This window comes from Mus caroli, unplaced genomic scaffold (genome assembly GCF_978045245.1).
Source record: "Mus caroli unplaced genomic scaffold, Mus_caroli_1 scaffold_5, whole genome shotgun sequence".
Taxonomy (NCBI): domain Eukaryota; kingdom Metazoa; phylum Chordata; class Mammalia; order Rodentia; family Muridae; genus Mus; species Mus caroli.
The window spans coordinates 133,455,742-133,474,202 of record NW_028227260.1 but is presented as its reverse complement, the minus strand read 5'-3'; positions in this window follow the sequence as shown (position 1 = coordinate 133,474,202).

Genomic DNA, 18,461 nt, shown 5'->3' with positions numbered 1-18,461 from the left:
TATGTGAGTGGCAAATAGTCCTTTGTACCAAACTTCCACACACTAATGTAGTGAATTATTTAAAATTTATTCTTTAATCTTTTCTTTAAGTCCAGACTTTATCCCTCTCCTTGTCCACCCTCTGACTGTTCCACATCCCATACCTCCTCCTGCCACGCCCATCTTCAAGAGGATATCCCCTCCATCCCACCAGACCTCCCTACTACCTGGGGCCTCAAGTCTTCTGAGGGTTAGATGCACCTTCTCTGACTGAGTCCAGACCTGGCAGTCCTCTGCTGTATATGTGTTGGGGGCTTCATATCAGCTGCTGTATGCTGCCTGGTTGGTGACTCAGTGTCTGAGAGATCCTGGGAGGTACAGGTTAGTTGAGACTGTGGTCCTTCTACAGGGTAGCCCTCTTCCTCAGCTTCTTCCAGCTTTTCCCTAATTCACCCACAGGGGTTCCCAGCTTTGGTCCATTGGTTGCATGTAAATTTCTGCATCTGACTCTTTCACCTGCTGGTTGGGTCTTTGAGAGGGCAGTCATGATAGGCCCATTTTTGTGAGCACACCATAGCATCAGTAATAGTGTCAGGCCTTGATGCCTCTCCTTGAGCTGGATCCCAATTTGGGTCTGTCACTGGATCTCCTTTCCTTCAGGCTTTTCTCCATTTTTGTCCCGCTGGAATCAACAAATGGGACCGCATAAAACTGCAAAGATTCTGTAAGGCAAAAGAGACAGTCATTAAGAAAAAAAGGCCACCAACAGATTGGGAAAGGAATTTTACCAATCCTAAATCTGATAGGGGACTAATATCCAATATATACAAAGAGCTTAAGAAGCTGGACTCCAGAAATTCAAATAACCCCATGAAAAACAGGAGTACAGAGCTAAACAGAGAATTCTCAACTGACGAATACCGAAGGGCTGAGAAGCACTTGAGAAAATACACAACATCATTAATCATCAGGGAAATGCAAATAAAAACAACCCTGAGATTATACCTCACAGGAGTCAGAATGGCTAAGACCAAAAATTCAGGTAACAGGGTTGTTTTGATTTGCATTTCCCTGATGATTAAGGATGCTGAACATTTTTTCAGGTGTTTCTCAGACATTCGGTATTCTTCGGTTGAGAATTCTTTGTTTAGCTCTGAGCCCCATTTTTAATGGGGTTATTTGCTTTACTGGAGTCCACCTTCTTGAGTTCTTTATATATATTGGATATTAGGCCCATAACTGACTTAGGATAGGTAAACATCCCTTCCCAATCTGTTGCTGGCCTTTTTGTCTTATTGACGGTGTCTTTTGCCTAACAGAAGCTTTGTAATTTTATGAGGTCCCATTTGTGGATTCTCGATCTTACAGCACAATCCATTGCTGTTCTATTCAGGAATTTTCCCCTGTGCCAATATCTTCGAGGCTTTTCCCCACTTTCTTCTCTATATGTTTCAGTGTCTCTGGTTTTATATGGAGTTCCTTGATCCACTTAGATTTGACCTTAGTACAAGAAGATAGGAATGGATCCATTCGCATTCTTCTACATGATAACCGCCTGTTGTGCCAGCACCATTTATTGAAAGTGCTGTCTTTTTTCCACTAGATGGTTTTAGATCCCTTGTCAAAGATCAAGTGACCATAGGTGTGTGAGTTCACTTCTGGGTCTTCAATTCTATTCCACTGGTCTACTTGTCTGTCGCTCTACCAGTACCATGCAATTTTTAACACAATTGCTCTATAGTACAGCTTTAGGTCAAACATGGTGATTCCACCAGAGGTTCTTTTATCCTTGAGAAGAGTTTTTGCTATCCTAGGTTTTTTGTTATTCCACATGAATTTGCAGATTCCCCTTTCTAATTCGTTGAAGAATTGAGTTGGAATTTTGATGGGGATTGTATTGAATCTGTAGATTGCTTTTGGCAAGATAGCCATTTTTACTATATTGAACCTGCTAATCCATGAGCATGGGAGGTTTTTCCATCTTCTGACATCTTCTATAATTTCTTTCTTCAGAGACTTGAAGTTCTTATCATACAGATCTTTCACTTCCTTAGTTAGAGTCACGCCAAAATATTTTATATTATTTGTGACTATTGAGAAGGGTGTTGTTTCCCTAATTTCTTTCTCAGCCTGTTTATCCTTTGTGTACAGAAAGGCCATTGACTTGTTTGAGTTAATTTTATATCCAGCTACTTCACTGAAGCTGTTTATCAGGTTTAGGTGTTCTCTGGTGGAATTTTTAGGGTCACTTATATATACTATCTTATCATCTGCAAAAAGTGATATTTTGACTTCTTCCTTTCCAATTTGTATCCCCTTGATCTCCTTTTGTTGTCGAATTGCTCTGGCTAGGACTTCAAGTGCAATGTTGAATAGGTAGGGATAAAGTGGACAACCTTGTCTAGTCCCTGATTTTAGTGGGATTGCTTTCAGCTTCTTACCATTTACTTTGATGTTGGCTACTGTTTGCTGTAGATTGCTTTTATCATGTTTAGGTATGGGCCTTGAATTCCTGATCTTCCCAAGACTTTTATCATGAATGGGTGTTGGATCTCCACTCAGAATGGCTAAGATAAAAAATTCAGGTGACAGCAGATGCTGGCTAGGATGTGGAGAAAGAGGAACACTCCTCCATTGTTGGTGGGATTGCAAGCTTGTACAACCACTCTGGAAATCAGTCTGGCGGATCCTCAGAAAATTGGACATAGTACTACCAGAGGATCCCACAACACCTCCCCTGGGCATATATCCAGAAGATGTCCCAACTGGTAAGAAGGACACATGCTCCACTATGTTCATAGCAGCCTTATTTATAATAGCCCGAAGCTGGTAAGAACCCAGATGCCCCTCAACAGAGGAATGGATACAGAAAATGTGGTACATTTACACAATGGAGTACTACTCAGCTATTAAAAGGAATGAATTTATGAAATTCCTAGGCAAATGGATGGACCTGGAGGGCATCATCCTAAGTGAGGTAACCCAATCACAAAGGAACTCACACAATATGTACTCACTGATAAGTGGATATTAGCCCAGAAACTTAGGATACCCAAGATACAATTTGCTAAACACGAGAAAATCAAGAAGAAGGAAAACCAACTCATGGATACTTCATACCTCCTTAGATTAGGGAACCAATTACCCATGGAAAGAGTTACAGAGATAAAGTTTGGCGCTGTGACAAAAGGATGGACCATCTAAAGACTGCCATATCCAGGGATCCATCCCATAATCAGCTTCCAAAAGCTGACACCATTGCATACACTAGCAAGATTTTGCTGAAAGGACCCAGATATAGCTGTCTCTTGTGAGGCTATGCTGGGGCCTAGCAAACACAGAAGTGGATGCTCACAGTCAGCTATTGGATGGGTCACAGGGCCCCCAATGGAGGAGCTAGAGAAAGTAACCAAGGAGCTGAAGGGGTCTGCAACCTGATAGGTGAAACAACAATATGAACTAACCAGTACCCCCAGAGCTTGTGTCTGTAGCTTCATATGTAGCAGAAGATGGCCTAGTCAGCCATCATTGGGAAGAGAGGCCCCATGGTCTAGCAAACTTTATATGCCCCAGTAAGGGGGAAATGCCAGGGCCAAGAAATGGGAGTGGATGGGTAGGGGAGCAGAGCGTGGTGGGGGGAGTGTATAGGGGACTTTTGGGATAGCATTTGAAATATAAATGAAGAATATATCTGGTAAAATTTTGAAAAAACAGACAAAAAAGCAAACAAAACAAGCAAAACAAAACAAAAGATATACCCCTTACAAGGAAGCTGGACAAGGCATGAAATAGGACAAAAGGAGAAATATGCTAATTTAAAAAATATATCATTTTGTTTGTGTGTGTGTGTGTGTGTGTGTTTAAGTCAACATAAATTTAAACACACCAGATGTATGCCTGGTACCTGAGGAGGCCAGAGGAATGCAAATAAGTGCACAAAACAGTGGTTGGGAAAATGACTCAGCTGTTAAAAGCAACTTTTCTGTGCAGATGACCGGGCACAAAGCACCCACATCGTGGCTCTCAATTTATGTACAACTAAAGTTTGAGATAATCAGTGCACACTTCCAGCCTCTGTAGGCAACAGAGTCATAAGTGAGAGAGAGGGCCTGCAGGGCCTAGCACACTCTTGTAATCAAGCTCAATACTAGGAAGGTGGAGACAGGAGGGTACCAGGGGTTGTAGGGGATCTGGATGCTCCCTTCTGATCTCTTAGGTCAGCATAGACTCTTGTGGTGTGCATATGTACATGCAGAAAAAGTCCACACACATTAAATGTTTATGCACATAAATAAATAAAACCCAAACTCGTGTACAAGAGCCTCTACAGTTGAAATAAAGTAGTGCTGTTTGCAGTGTTTCATATGTTACACATTTGTTCAAGTTTTTCAAGTCTGTAAGGGCTTATAAACCTAGAAACTGTAAATCATTTGTCTTAAAGCCAGTAGCTCATTCCCACCTCCTGAAAACTCCCTTCAAAGCAATGGTGCCTGGTACTCCATGTATGCATGCACAGAGTATATTCAGCAAATCAACCCAGTCCCTGGGTGAGACCTGTTTTCTCCAGCTGGCATCAAAGGGTCCTCAAAGGCCTCTGTCCAGGCATTGCTGCTGACAATAGTTTTTTACCATTGAGGAGCTGAGCGTGGAAGGGTGCAGTTGTGAAGGTGTTCACCTCTGAGATAACCTGTAAGTGATAATCAGCTCTGATCAGGGTTGTTGGACAGTTAATCGAGGTGTGACGGGGCAGGGCATCTCAAGGAGGTCACTATATGAGGGAAAGCCTCCTGATCGCCATTTAACATGGCTTCTGAGGGAAAAATGAAGGTGGAGTACTGTATTCATGACAGAGGATTGAACAGGCCAGGACATTAGAGGATTGTGAACCGTTGGAGGACACAATCTTGGGGCCTGGGGATAGGATCAGAGAGCCGGCTGCAGGACTGGGGGTCAGGGTAGCAGGGAGCCATTGGGTGAGGAGCCTTGGCACTTGTCCTGTGTGCTGTCCTGGATCCATTAGAAACACACTAAGGATTCCTCCCTCTTTATTGTCTTCTCTATGGTGTGTTCCTTTGGTATAGACTGCATGGACATTGCAGACAGGGGAGTGGCATAGGAAGAATGAATGAAAAGAAGAAGAGGAGACTTTGCAAGAGATTAATAAGTAATCTGGGAAGGATTCTGACCACGGATCCTCCTGTCTCAATCGCCCATGTATTGGGATTAAAGACTTGCACCACCAAGTTCAGCTTTTTCTCTCAGTTTTAATTCTGTAGGATGGGATCTTCCTTTTTAGCTCAGGCTGGCCTGGCTTGGGATGGCCTTGAACTTACACTATTCAGATGTTTGAAATCCTCGGCTTCTCCCAATCCCAAATTCCTCCAATATAAGGACTTTCTGTGTGCGTGGTCGTGGTGGTGAGTGTTTGTTGTAGACGGAGCATTGGGTCTTCTTGACATGAATATATAGTTGCCGTGTTCGTTATCTTTCTGGATAGTACTTTGAGTTTGCTTTAAGCCTGTGATACACTAAAAAACAGAATTGCTGATGTTTTGTTTTAAAATAATCTGTGGGAGATAGGACCAAAATTCAGATGCCTCAAAGGTTAAATGCAAACACGTTTTGCTCATCATTTTTTGGGGGAAGGGGAGGACTCACTTATTAAAGGCTGGCCTGTTTTGGCCTTTTATAAACTGAGAAATGACAGATTGTTAATTTTGGTTCTAAAGGAGGTTTTTAAAGAAGAGAGTTAAAGAAGTTTTAAAGCAATGTTGGGAGGGAGAGGGACATGATAAATGGTATACATGGAGGAAATGGTAAGGGGAAATATATATATATATATATATATATATATATATATATATATATATATATATATATATTTCCTCCAATATAAGGACTTTCTGTGTGCGTGGTCGTGGTGGTGAGTGTTTGTTGTAGACGGAGCATTGGGTCTTCTTGACATGAATATATAGTTGCCGTGTTCGTTATCTTTCTGGATAGTACTTTGAGTTTGCTTTAAGCCTGTGATACACTGAAAAACAGAATTGCTGATGTTTTGTTTTAAAATAATCTGTGGGAGATAGGACCAAAGTTCAGATGCCTGAATATATATAAATATATATACATATATATATATATGTATATATATACATATATACATGTATATATATACATATATACATGTACATATATATATATATGTATGTGTATATATATACATATATACATACATATATATGTCACCATGTTGAATATGTATACAAAACTCTCTGATAAAGACAAATTATTTAAAAATATACATGTTAAAAAACAAAAGAAATGATCTTTCATTGAGCTAAGATAATTATTTGATTTTTGACTTTTTTAACTATTTAAATGATACTTTTGGATTCAGATAACTATGGGTTTTTCTTTTCTTTTTTCCTTTTTATTTTATTTTTTTTTTTAACTAAGAAGGCATCTGAGTGCTTAAGAGAAGAATGGCTCTTAAGAAAGTGATGGTGATACCAAAGGAAGAATACTTATCACTTCTTGACTTTGATAATGAAGAAGATGACATAAATGTTTTGGAGGAGGCTCTTTCTGAGGGTATAGCATATCCAGTGTTGGGTATTGATTGTGTCCTGCAGTTCCTTAGACTTTTAGCTAGTCACCTGAAATGGAAGAAGTCTTTGCTAAGAGTTTTCATATACTTTATTTGTAATATTACCTATATCTATATATTCCTATACCCGAGTTTTAGCAGTGCTTAAACCTACTCCTGGCACTGTAGTCACAATATGTTGAGAAACAATAACTTGCTATGATTTTACCCCAGGAAAAGACCAGAACGTTGTTCCTACAGTATGTTAGCAAAATGTGAATTTATTTCATGAAACCTGCAAATAAATTATTTCATTTTTTTCTATTATATATTTTCTTTATTTACATTACAAATGTTATCCCCTTTTCTACTTGACCCTCCAAAAATCCCCTGTCCTCTCCCCTCTCCCCTCTCCCCCTGCTCCCCAACACACCCACTCCTGCTTCCTGGCTTCCTGGCCCAGGCATTCCCCAATACTGGGGCATAGAACCTTTACAGCACCAAGGGTCTCTCCTCCCATTAATGACAGACTAGGCCATCCTCTGCTACATATGCACCTGGAGCCATGAGTCCCACCATGTGTTTTCTTTGATTGGTGGTTTAGTCCCAGGGAACTCTGGGGGTAATGGTTAGTGCATATTGTTGTTCCTCCTAGGGGGCTGCAAAGTCCTTAAGCTCCTTGGGTACCTTCTCTAGCTCCATCATTGGGGACCCTGTGCTCAGTCCAATGGATGTCTCTGAGCATCCACTTCCGTGTTTGTCAGGCACTAGCAGATCCTCTCTGGAGACAGCTATATCAGTCTCCTGTACACAAGCTCTTGTTGGCATCTTCAATAGTGTCTGTGTTTGGTGGTTGTTTATAGGATGGATCCCTGAGTGAGGCAGTCTCTTGGTCTTTGGTCTTCCTTCTTCTTGAGTTTCATGGGTTTTCCAAATTTTGTCTTGGCTATTCTGAGCTTCTGGGATAATATCCACTTATCAGTGAGTGAATATCATGTGTGTTCTTTTGTGACTGGGTTATCTCACGTAGGAAGATATTATCCAGATCCATCCATTTCTCTAAAAATTTCATGAATTCATTTTTTCATTTATCTACTTGTCTATCACTATACCTGTAACATGCAGTTTTTATCACAATTGCTCTGTAGTAGAGCTTAAGAGATCTTCTATTGCTGAGAATAGTTTTTGCTATCCTAGGATTTTTTTGCTATGCCAGATGAATTTGCAAATAGCCTTTTCTAATTCAGTGAAGAATTGAGTTGGAATTTTGATGGGGATTGATTACATTGAATCTGTAGATTGCTTTCGGCAGATAGCCACTTTTACTATATTAATCCTGCCAATCCATGAGCATGGGAGATCTTTCTATCTTCTGAGACCTTCTTTGATTTCTTCCTTCAAAGACTTGAAGTTTTTGTCATACAGATCTTTCACTTCCTCAGAGTCATACCAAGGTATTTTATATTATTTATGACTATTGTGAAGGGTGTTATTTTCCTAATTTCTTTCTCATCCTGTTTATCATTTGTGTAGACAAAGGCCACTGATATATTTGAGTTAATTTTATATTCAGCTACTGCACTGAAGTTGTGTATCAGGTTTAGGATTTCTCTGGTGTAATTTTGGGGGTCACAGATACATGCTATCATATCTTCTGGAAATTGTGATATTTTGCCATCTTCCTTTCCAATTTGTATTCATTTATTCTCCTTTTGTTGTCTAATTGCTCTGGCTAGGACTTCAAGTACTATATTGAATAGGTAGGGAGAAAGTGGGCAGCCTTGTCTAGTCCCTGATTTTAGTGGGATTGCTTCAAGTTTCTCACCATTTAGTTTGATGCTGACTACCGGTTTGCTGTCTATTGCTTTTATCATGTTTAGGTATGGGCCTTGAATTCCTGATTTATCCTTGACTTTTATTATGAATGGGGGTAGTATTTTGCCAAATGCCTTCCCAGCATCTAATGAGATGATCATGTGGTGTTTATCTTTGAGTTTGTTTTTATAGTAGATTAGGTTGATGGATTTCTGTATATTAAACCATCACTGCATTGCAAGGATGAAGCCTACTTGATCATGATGGATGATCATTTTCATTTATTCTTAGATTCAGTTTGCAAGAATTTCATTGAGTATTTTTGCATTGATATTCATAAGGGAAATTGGTCTGAAGTTTCCTTACTTCATTGGGTCCTTGTATGGTTGGAGTATAATTGTAATTTTGGCTTCATAGGACAAATTGAATAGTATTCCTTCTCTTTTGATTTTGCATAATATTTTGAAGAGTATTGGTATTAGGTCTTCTTAGAAGATCTCATAGAATTACGTACTAAACCCATCAGGTCCTGGACGTTTTTTTATTGGGAGACTATTAATGATGGCTTCTATCTCTTTAGGGGTTATGGGACTTTTTACAGAAATTATCTGATCCTCATTTAAATTGGATACCTGATATCAGTCTAGATAATTGTCCATTTCATCCAGATTTTCCAGTTTTGTTGAGTATAGGCTTTTGAAGTAGGATTTGATGATTTTTTTTTGGATTTCCTTAGTTTCTGTTGGTATGTCTCCCTTTTCATTTCTGGTTTTGTTAATTTGGGTACTGACTCTGTGCCCTCTCTTGAGTCTGGCTAAGGGTTTTTCTATCCTGTGGATTTTCTCAAAGAACCAGCTCCTGGTTTGGTTGATTCTTTGTATAGTTCTTTTTGTTTCCACTTGGTTGATTTCAGCCCTGAGTTTGATTATTTCCTGCCTTCTACTCCTCTTGGGTGAATTTGCTTCCATTTGTTTTAGAACTTTTATGTGTGCTGCCAGGCTGCTAGTGTATGCTCTCTCCAGTTTCTTTTGCAAGGCCCTCAGAACTATGAGTTTTCCTCTTAGGAATGTTTTCATTGTGTTCCATAAGTTTGGATATCTTGTAGCTTCATTTTCATTAAACTCTAAAAAGTCTTTAATTTCTTTCTTAATTTCTTCCTTGACAGAGTTATCATTGAGTAGATTGTTGTTCACCTTCCACGTATATATGGGTTTTCTATTATTTATATTATTATTGAAGATCAGCCTTATTCTGTGGTGACTTTATAGGATGGATGGGTTTGTATAAATATTTTTATATCTGTTGAAATCTGTTTTGTGACCCATTATATGGTCAGTTTTGGAGAAGGCATCATGAGGTGCTGAGAAGAAGGAATATTCTTTTGGTTTAGGATAAAATGTTCTATAGATATCCATAGATATAGATCTCTGTTAAATCGATTTTTTTCATAACTTCTGTTAGTTTCACAGTGTCTCTTTTTTGTTTCTCTTTCCAGGATCTGTCTGTTGCTGAGAGTGCGGTGTTGAAGTCTCCCACTGTTATTATGTGGGGTACAATATGTACTTTGAGCATTAGTAAAGTTTCTTTTATGAATTTGGGTGCACTTGAATATGGAGCATAGATGTTCAGAATTGTGAGTTCATCTTTGTTGATTTATCCTTTGACAAGTATGAAGTGATATTCGTTATCTTTAAAAAAAATACTACTTTTGGTTATAAGTTGATTTTAATTCATAGGAGAATAGGCTATTACAGCTTTATTACTGGAAATATTTGCTTGGAAAATTTTTTCCAGCCTTTTAGTCTGAGGTAGTGTCTGTCTTTGTCACTGAGGTGGGTTTCCTGTATGCAGCAAAATCCTGAGTTCTCTTTATGTATCCAGTCTATTACTCTATGTCTTTTTACTGGGGAATTGAGTCCATTGATATTAAGAGATATTAAAGACCAGTGACTGTTGGGTATTTCCTGTTACCTTTGTTGTAAGAGGTGGTATTATGTTTGTGTGGCTATCTTCTTTGGGGTTTGTTGAAAGATTTCTTTCTTGCTTTTTCTATGGTGTAGTTTCCCTCCTTGTGTTATAGTTCTCCATCTTTTTTTTTTTTTTTTTGAAGGGCTGGATTCTTGGAAAGATATTGTTTAAATTTGGTTTTGTCATGGAATATTTTGGTTTCTCCATGTATGGTAATTGAAAGTTTGACTGGGTATAGTAGCCTGGGCTGGCATTTGTGTTCGCTTAGCGTCTGTATAACATCTTTCCAGGATCTTCTGGCTTTCATAGTCTCTGGTGAGAAGTATGGTATAATTCTAATAGGTCTGCCTTTATATGTTACTTGACCTTTTTCCCTAACTGCTTTTAATATTCTATCTTTATTTAGTGCATTTGTTATTCTGATTATTATGTGTTGGGAGGAATTTATTTTCTGCTCCAGTCTATTTGGAGTTCTGTAGGCTTCTTGTATGTTAATGGGCATCTCTTTCTTTAGGTTTGTGAAGTTTTCTTCTATACTTTTGTTGAATATATTTACTGGCCCTTTGACTTGGGAATCTTCTCTCTCTTCTATACCTATTATCCTTAGGTTTTGTCTTCTCATTGTGTCCTGGATTTCCTGGATGTTTTGGTTAGGGGATTTTTGCATTTTGCATTTTCATTAACTGTTCTGTCAATGTTGACTATGGTATCTTTTGTACCTGAGATTCTCTATTCTATCTCTTCTTTTCTGTTGGAGATGCTTGCATCTATGTCACCTAGGTTTTCTTTCTCCAGGGCCATCTCTCTTTATACTTTCTTTGTTGTCTCTATTTCCATTTTTAGATCCTAGATGTTTTTTTTTCAATTCCTTCACCTGTTTGATTGTGTTTTCCTGTAACTATTTTTTTTCTTTTTTTTTAATTAGGTATTTTCCTCCTTTACATTTTCAATGCTATCCCAAAAGTCCCCCATACCCACCCCCCCAATCCCCTACCCACCCACTCCCCCTTTTTGGCCCTGGGGTTCCCCTGTACTGGGCGTATAAAGTTTGCAAATCCAATGGGCCTGTCTTTGCAGTGTCCTGTAACTCTTTAAGGGATTTTTATGTTTCCTCTTTAAGGGCTTCTAGCTGTTTACCTGTGTTCGCCTGTAGTTCTTTAACGGAGGTATTTTTGTTCTTAAAGTCCTCTATCATCATCATGATATGTGATTTTGAATCTGAATCTTTCTTTTCCAATTTGTTGGGGTATCCAAGCCTTGCTGTGGTGGCCAAACTGGGTTCGGATGATGCCAACCAGTCTTGTTTTCTATTGCTTATATTATTGTGCTTACCTCTAGCCATCTCATTTTCTTTGGTGCTACCTTCCCTTGCTGTCTCTGTCTGGAGCCTGTCCCTCCTGTAATCCTGGTTGTGTCAGAACTCATCAGTGTCTAGCTGTCTCTGGGATCCTGGGATCCTGGGATCCTGAGACTCTGGGTTTTTCTGAGTCCTGGAAGACAAGCTGCCTCTTGGATCCTGAAATCCTGGTGTGACCAATCTCCTGAGATCCTGCTGTGTCAGAGCTCCTGGGCGTTAAGTTTTCTCTGGGTGTTGCAAGATTTGGTGGGCTGCCAGGGCCCTGGGTTTTCTCTGGACATAGTTGCAAGGTGCAAGGAACCTGTGCCTCTGTCTGGGAGGGTGTATTTGTTTCCCTGGTTCTTGTGGGGTCTCAGATACACAGGGTCTTGGGAAAGATGTTGTGCCCTGAGCTGTGATCTTCTATCAGGACTCCAGTGTTCCTGGGTGTGTCTGATCTCCTGGGAGTCAAGCTTCCTCTGTGATCCTGTGATCTTGGGCATTTCTGAATACCTGGGAGTCTGTCTCCTTCTGGGTGTTTTAAGAGTGGGTGTAGAGCCAGCACCCCTGGTCTGCTCCAGGTGCAGGTTCAGAAGGGAAGGAATCCATGCCAGTGGCCAGGCAGTGGTTCCTGTGTCCCTGGATCCTTGGGGACTCTGTTACTCCTGGTGTTGGGGCCTTTCCTGTGATCCTGGGAGTGTTAGAGCACCTGAGAGTTGTGCTTCCTCTGGGTGTTGTGGGACTAGGTGCAGAGTCAGTACCCGAGGTCTACTCATGACACAGACTCTTGCAAATATTTTTGATTTAACATCGTGGACTTATTTTTTCCTGTGGTACAGAAAGTAAAAATGGTGCTTTTTGAACAGGTGTGAAATTAATGAAACTTAATTTTTATTTTTTTGTATGTTTGTGTCTGTGGTGCATATATACTCATGTGGAGGGCAGAGGAGGATGTTGGGTGTTGCTCTATTACTTTCCACCTTATTCCCTTAAGACAGGCTCTGTCACTGAACATGCAGCTAGACAAGCATCCAGCAAGTCCTAGCAATTCTCACTCTGCCTACCACAGTGCTGCTATTGTAGAAGCAACCATCCATGGTTGGTTTTCTAGATGGGTACTAGATTCAAATTTGTGAACCTCCTCCTTTCACAGTAAACCCTCTTAACTACTGAGGTATCTTCATAACTGCTTTGAAGGGATTTTTAGAGGAAAAATGATGTAAACTTTTTTACAGTTCCATGTATTCAAAGCTAAGTGATATGTATATATATTTACAAAATTCTGTACATGCAACAGTTTTTCATTGACCCAGTGTTAATTTTATATTAAATCAGTTTCTTTTCTAGGACTCCTCTGTGCTTCTTTCTTTATATGGCACAGTGCAAAACTAAATTCTTTAATGTAACCCTTATTACTTTTTAAAATTTTTATTTTATGTGTATGTTTGCTTTGTTTGCATGTATGTATGCGCACAACTTGTGTGTTTGGTACCTGAGGAGGCCAGATGAAGGCATTGAATCCCCTGGAACTGGAGTTATAGGTTGTGAGCCACCTTGTGGCTGCTGGGAATCCAATCTCAGATCTCTGGAATGGAACCAGTGCTCTTAACTGCTGAATCATCTCTCCAATCCCCTCATTTTTAAAAATATTTTTATTAGGTATTTTCCTCATTTACATTTCCAATGCTATCCCAAAAGTCCCCCATACCCTCTCCCCCACTCTCCTACCTACCCACTCCCACTTCTTGATCCTGGTGTTCCCCTGTACTGAGGCATATAAAGTTTGCAAAACCAAGTGGCCTCTCTTCCCAGACTTTATCCCTCTCCTTGTCCACCCTCTGACTGTTCCACATCCCATACCTCCTCCCCCCATGCCCATCTCCAAGAGAATGTCCCCACCATCCTAACCCCACCCCACCAGACCTCCCTACTCCTTGGGGCCTCAAGTCTTCTAAGGGTTAGATGTACCTTCTCTGACTGAGTCCAGACCTGGCAGTCCTCTGCTGTATATGTGTTGGGGGCTTCATATCAGCTGCTGTATGCTGCCTGGTTGGTGGCTCAGTGTCTGAGAGATCCTGGGAGGTACAGGTTAATTGAGACTGTTGGTCCTTCTACAGGGTCACCCTCTTCCTCAGCTTCTTCCAGCTTTTCCTTAATTCAACCACAGGGGTTCCCAGCTTCTGTCCATTGGTTGCATGTAAATTTCAGCATCTGACTCTTTCACCTGCTGGTTGGGTCTTTCAGAAGGCAGTCATGATAGGCCCGTTGTTGTGAGCACACCAGTAATAGTGTCAGGCCTTGATGCCTCTCCTTGAGCTGGATCCCAATTTGGGCCTGTCACTGGATCTCCTTTTCCTCAGTCTTTTCTCCATTTTTGTCACTGAGGTTCTTTCAGACAGAAACAATTTTGGATCAGAGCTTTTGACTGTGGGATGGCAACCCCATCTTTCCACTTGATGTCCTGTCCCTCCACTGGAGGAGGACTCTACAAGTTCCCTCTCCCCACTGCAGGGCATTTCATCTAAGGTCCCTTTCTTTGATTCCTGAGAGTCTCTCACCTCCCAGGTCTCTGGTACATTCTAGAGGGTTTTCTTACCTCCTAACTCACAAAGTTGCCTGTTTCCATTCTTTTTGCTGGTCCTCAGTGCTTCAGTCCTGTTCCCCACCCCCACAATACCTGATCATGTTCCTTTCTTCCTGTCCTTGTCCCCTTTTCCACCCAGGTCCCTCCTTCCCATTCACTGTAGTGATTTTTTAAACTTTCTTAACATTTCTAATTATTTTTATTCATAAAGATAATTGAAATTTATTTTTTTGATTCATTATCTTATTTGTTCCCGAAGGTACCAGATACAAATAGAGCAGGTACATTGGTTTGATTTTATTTCATTTCACTTCATTTCATTTTTGAGATAGGCACTTAGTATGTTGTGTATTGTCCAGAAATATCTAGAATGTTTAGGATCAAGGTGATCTCAACATTCCATGTAGGTGCTATCACATGTATGTGACAACATACCAGGCTTACATTGTTTTTAAGAAGATAGTCCCACAAAAATCTCCTATAAATACTACAAAATTAACATTGTCAGCTCTGAGAGATGAGAATATTTCCTGTTCACTTACAAAATTCATTGAAAGAAAATACATTTGTTTCTTGAAACAAACTCAACTGCTAACTGTGAGGCAGGATAAAAGGACTGATTAGCCCTCTCTCACTGTTCCAGGCCCAGCCCCTTCTCTCTGTTCCCAATGTTCTTGTTTCTGAGCTCTGTCTGTCTTTGTTCCCAGCTTCCCCTCTATCTGTTCTCTGCCCTACTTCTTCTGACCTAATGGCTTTGCTTCTGTCTGTCTGCCTCTATCCCTTCCACAGTTCCTCACTCCTCTCCCATCCCCCAATAAATCCATTTTATACCAGGTCTGTTGCATGGTATAATTTCTCAGGGGCACACCTTACAGGATCCCACCAAAGGTACTCCCTTGCCATGTTATATTTCATAACACTAACACATTAAATGCAACTGACAAAATCTATAAATAATAGTTTGAGACATGGACTTTTGTATTCTCATAAAGGCATCAAAACATCATTTCATTGTGCTTGGCCTTCAGATAAATGACACCTAAACTTACCTAATGATTGAGAATGCTTCACATGTGTCTCAAACATAAATTATCAAGAATGCCTTCTATTTTGATGTTCAGCAAACATATAGAAGTTTGATTTTTAGATTCATTCTTTTTTTAGTATTAGTATTTTATTTATTCAGGCAGATTCAACATATATATTATCCAACATACTATTCTGTGTATTGAAAATATATCATAATTAAAACTCACAAATACGCACACACTGTGTCAGTGGCCTGTTCAATGTATTTAGATTCATTCTTAAGCTGTTAATCTTCATTCCTCATTATTTCAAATATTCATTTATAGATAGAAAGAATTGAAATATTTGTTTTACCAAATATTCAGTATTTAAACATTTCTTTCAAATCAATCATACTGTTTTTCTAAACTTACTTAAATGAATTAATCATTCCAGATAAGCTGTTGAGTGACTTCCTCTATTTCTGTCCATCTTATTTTGAGATAGTTGTTCTCATTGAACTTGGAGCTGGCCCTTCCAGCTACACTGGTACTTCAGCAAGCCCTAGCATCACTCTCTCTCCACTCCTCCAGGGCTGGGTTACAGACAAGTGCTGGCACACTTAGCATTTACTGTGAGTGCAAGCACTTTACCCAGTTAGCCAACTTCCTAGCCCCTATCCAACTTTTTTAAATTAACATTAAACAGTTTTTATATCAAAGTAATACCCTACTTTGTGCGCTGAATTACGGACTTGTTTTTCTCCTTGCAACAATGTATATCTATCATTGCCCTTTGACACACATAAATCCACAACCTTGCTCCAGTGGCTACTGCACTGTTCATTTAATCCAGCTATAACAAAAGCAGATGCAGCAGGAGCAGCAGATGCCCCAGGTGCTCTCAGGAGCCCTTGCATTTATACCCTCTCAAGAGTCCCTAGAATTTCAAACATAAACTATTTGCAGCTGGGGACAATTTGAAGCAGCCCCTTATCCCACAAGTGAGATTAAAACAAAACAAAACAAAACAAAAAGTACTCATATAACATTACTGGGTTTTTAAAGAAAGCAAAATTCTCACACATTCCTTCCTATAAGGAGGATGGAGGATCCTACAACTCAGAACTAAATAAAACTTGCTAGTTTTAGGAAGCTCAAAAAGCTGTAAGGTTTGCTGGGGCCTCCCAAAGGCTGGGAAGGAGGAAAACAATTGCTGGGGTGAATAGATTATCTCTTTGGTATAGCTGCCTGCTGGTTGAGAAGGGAGCTCCTGGGGCCAAACCCCAGCACTCATGCTGGGGTTGCTTCTCTGTGATGCAGCTGCATTTAGAATCAGCCATGTTCCTGTAAAGAAATGCCCCCCTCCCACCACCACCAAAAGAAAATGAAAACTCACTGTTTCACAAGGTAATATACTTAGGTAGAACTATTTCTGTCACTGTTGCCCTATCAGGAGTAAATAGGCAGCTAACTGGACCTGTTGTGAAAGTTTCTATTAGCATTTCTTTACCTTCTATGGACAGGATACATAGCCTCTACTTGCTAGGTCTGACCTGACCCTGCTTTGTGGGCCCAGACTGCTTATTCTGTTATCTACTGTATTTGTCTGACTCAGCTGGGTCAAGTAGTTACTTGGACCCTGCTTTATTTACCACATCCATTTTCAAGTGTAACAAAATCAGCTACTCCATCTACCAACATGGGAGACACTATGTTTTGATACACAATTTTCCCAAACAGTGGAATGACAAGAAGACCAGAGCCGTCCCTTAGGACAGGGACAAATGATCCAAACGATTCTATTCTCTAACCTAGGACAACCAGTGTCAATACTTTTATATGTCTGTGCAACCATAGATTATGGCTGATCAACTTCATTGAGCCATTGGCAGGACTCAGAGTGGGAATACAGGCTAAATGATAACTGCATGTCTGAACACCCTTCAACTCTGGACAGATGCACCCCTAAAGCCCTTTTTTTTTACTGTTCCTACTGGGAACACATCTTATGAGCCACCTGGCAGGAAAAGTGCAAAAATGGCGCTCCTTCAAAAGGAGCCTGCTGAATCAGACTATCAACTAGGGACCTGGTAACCTTCTAATTTCAGTATCCCTAACTTAAGAAACCCTTGACGAAAAACTGGCTGGCAGATTGGAAAGGGCATAAACACAGGGACTGTGTTATATTTCAAGAGAGTTTCTATCATGCACTAAGCCACATCCAGGCCTTCCATTCTTTTTATGAGGAAATAAAAAATAGCCTACATCTCATTGCTGCCATAGCAAGAAATCTGTTTTTGGTCCTGGTAGACACTAGAGCCCAGAAGCTAAGGGTCTATTTTGGCCATGTATGTGAAGAAACTAATATGGAAGATCAATGGCCTGGAGAGAAAAAATAAATGGATTCCTGCAATCTTTTGTATGAGATAAGATGCCCCAGTCCTACTACAAAGGTTTGACTCCCTAAAACTTCAATTATTGGGGCTAGGTGTGGTAGTAGCACAGGCCTTTAAACCTAGCACCCAGAGTCAGAGGCCTCTGTGAGTTTGCAGCTAGCCTGGTCTACACAGTGGGTTCCAGGTTACTCTGAGCTACATAATGAGACCTTGTCCAAAACAAAAACCAAAACCGAAATAAAACTTCAGTTGTTGGGGGAAACTGACCTACCTAGCGGAAGTGTGATTTAAACTTCTGCTGTAAGTTCCACATGCCTGGGCCAACGATTCTATAATGCAGTCACTTAGGAGATCCAATGGTGTGGATCCCCAAACCACTTTGCACAAAACATCTATCCCTTGTCTAGTTTCTCTCATCTCTGACTGGCCTGAAACAGTGTCAATGCAGATATCAGGTACCATGCCCTCTGTGGACTATACTGGATATGTGGGGGACACAGCCTAGATTATACTTCTGCTCAACTCATCAGGATTGTGTGTGTTGGGATCTAGCTGTACAGTTTTCTTCCTGTTCCAACTTACCAGAGGGGACCATTTAGAAATCTTAAGTACTGGGAATCTCAAAGTAAATGGTGTGCCCTACAAATTGGCAACTAGAAATAAAATTAATGGCCATCTGAGTGTAAAATCCATTATCATGGTCCAGCTACCTGGACAGAGGATGGGTCCTGAGGCTACCATACTCCCATGTATATGTGAAACCATGTTATCAGGGTAAGGCACAGTT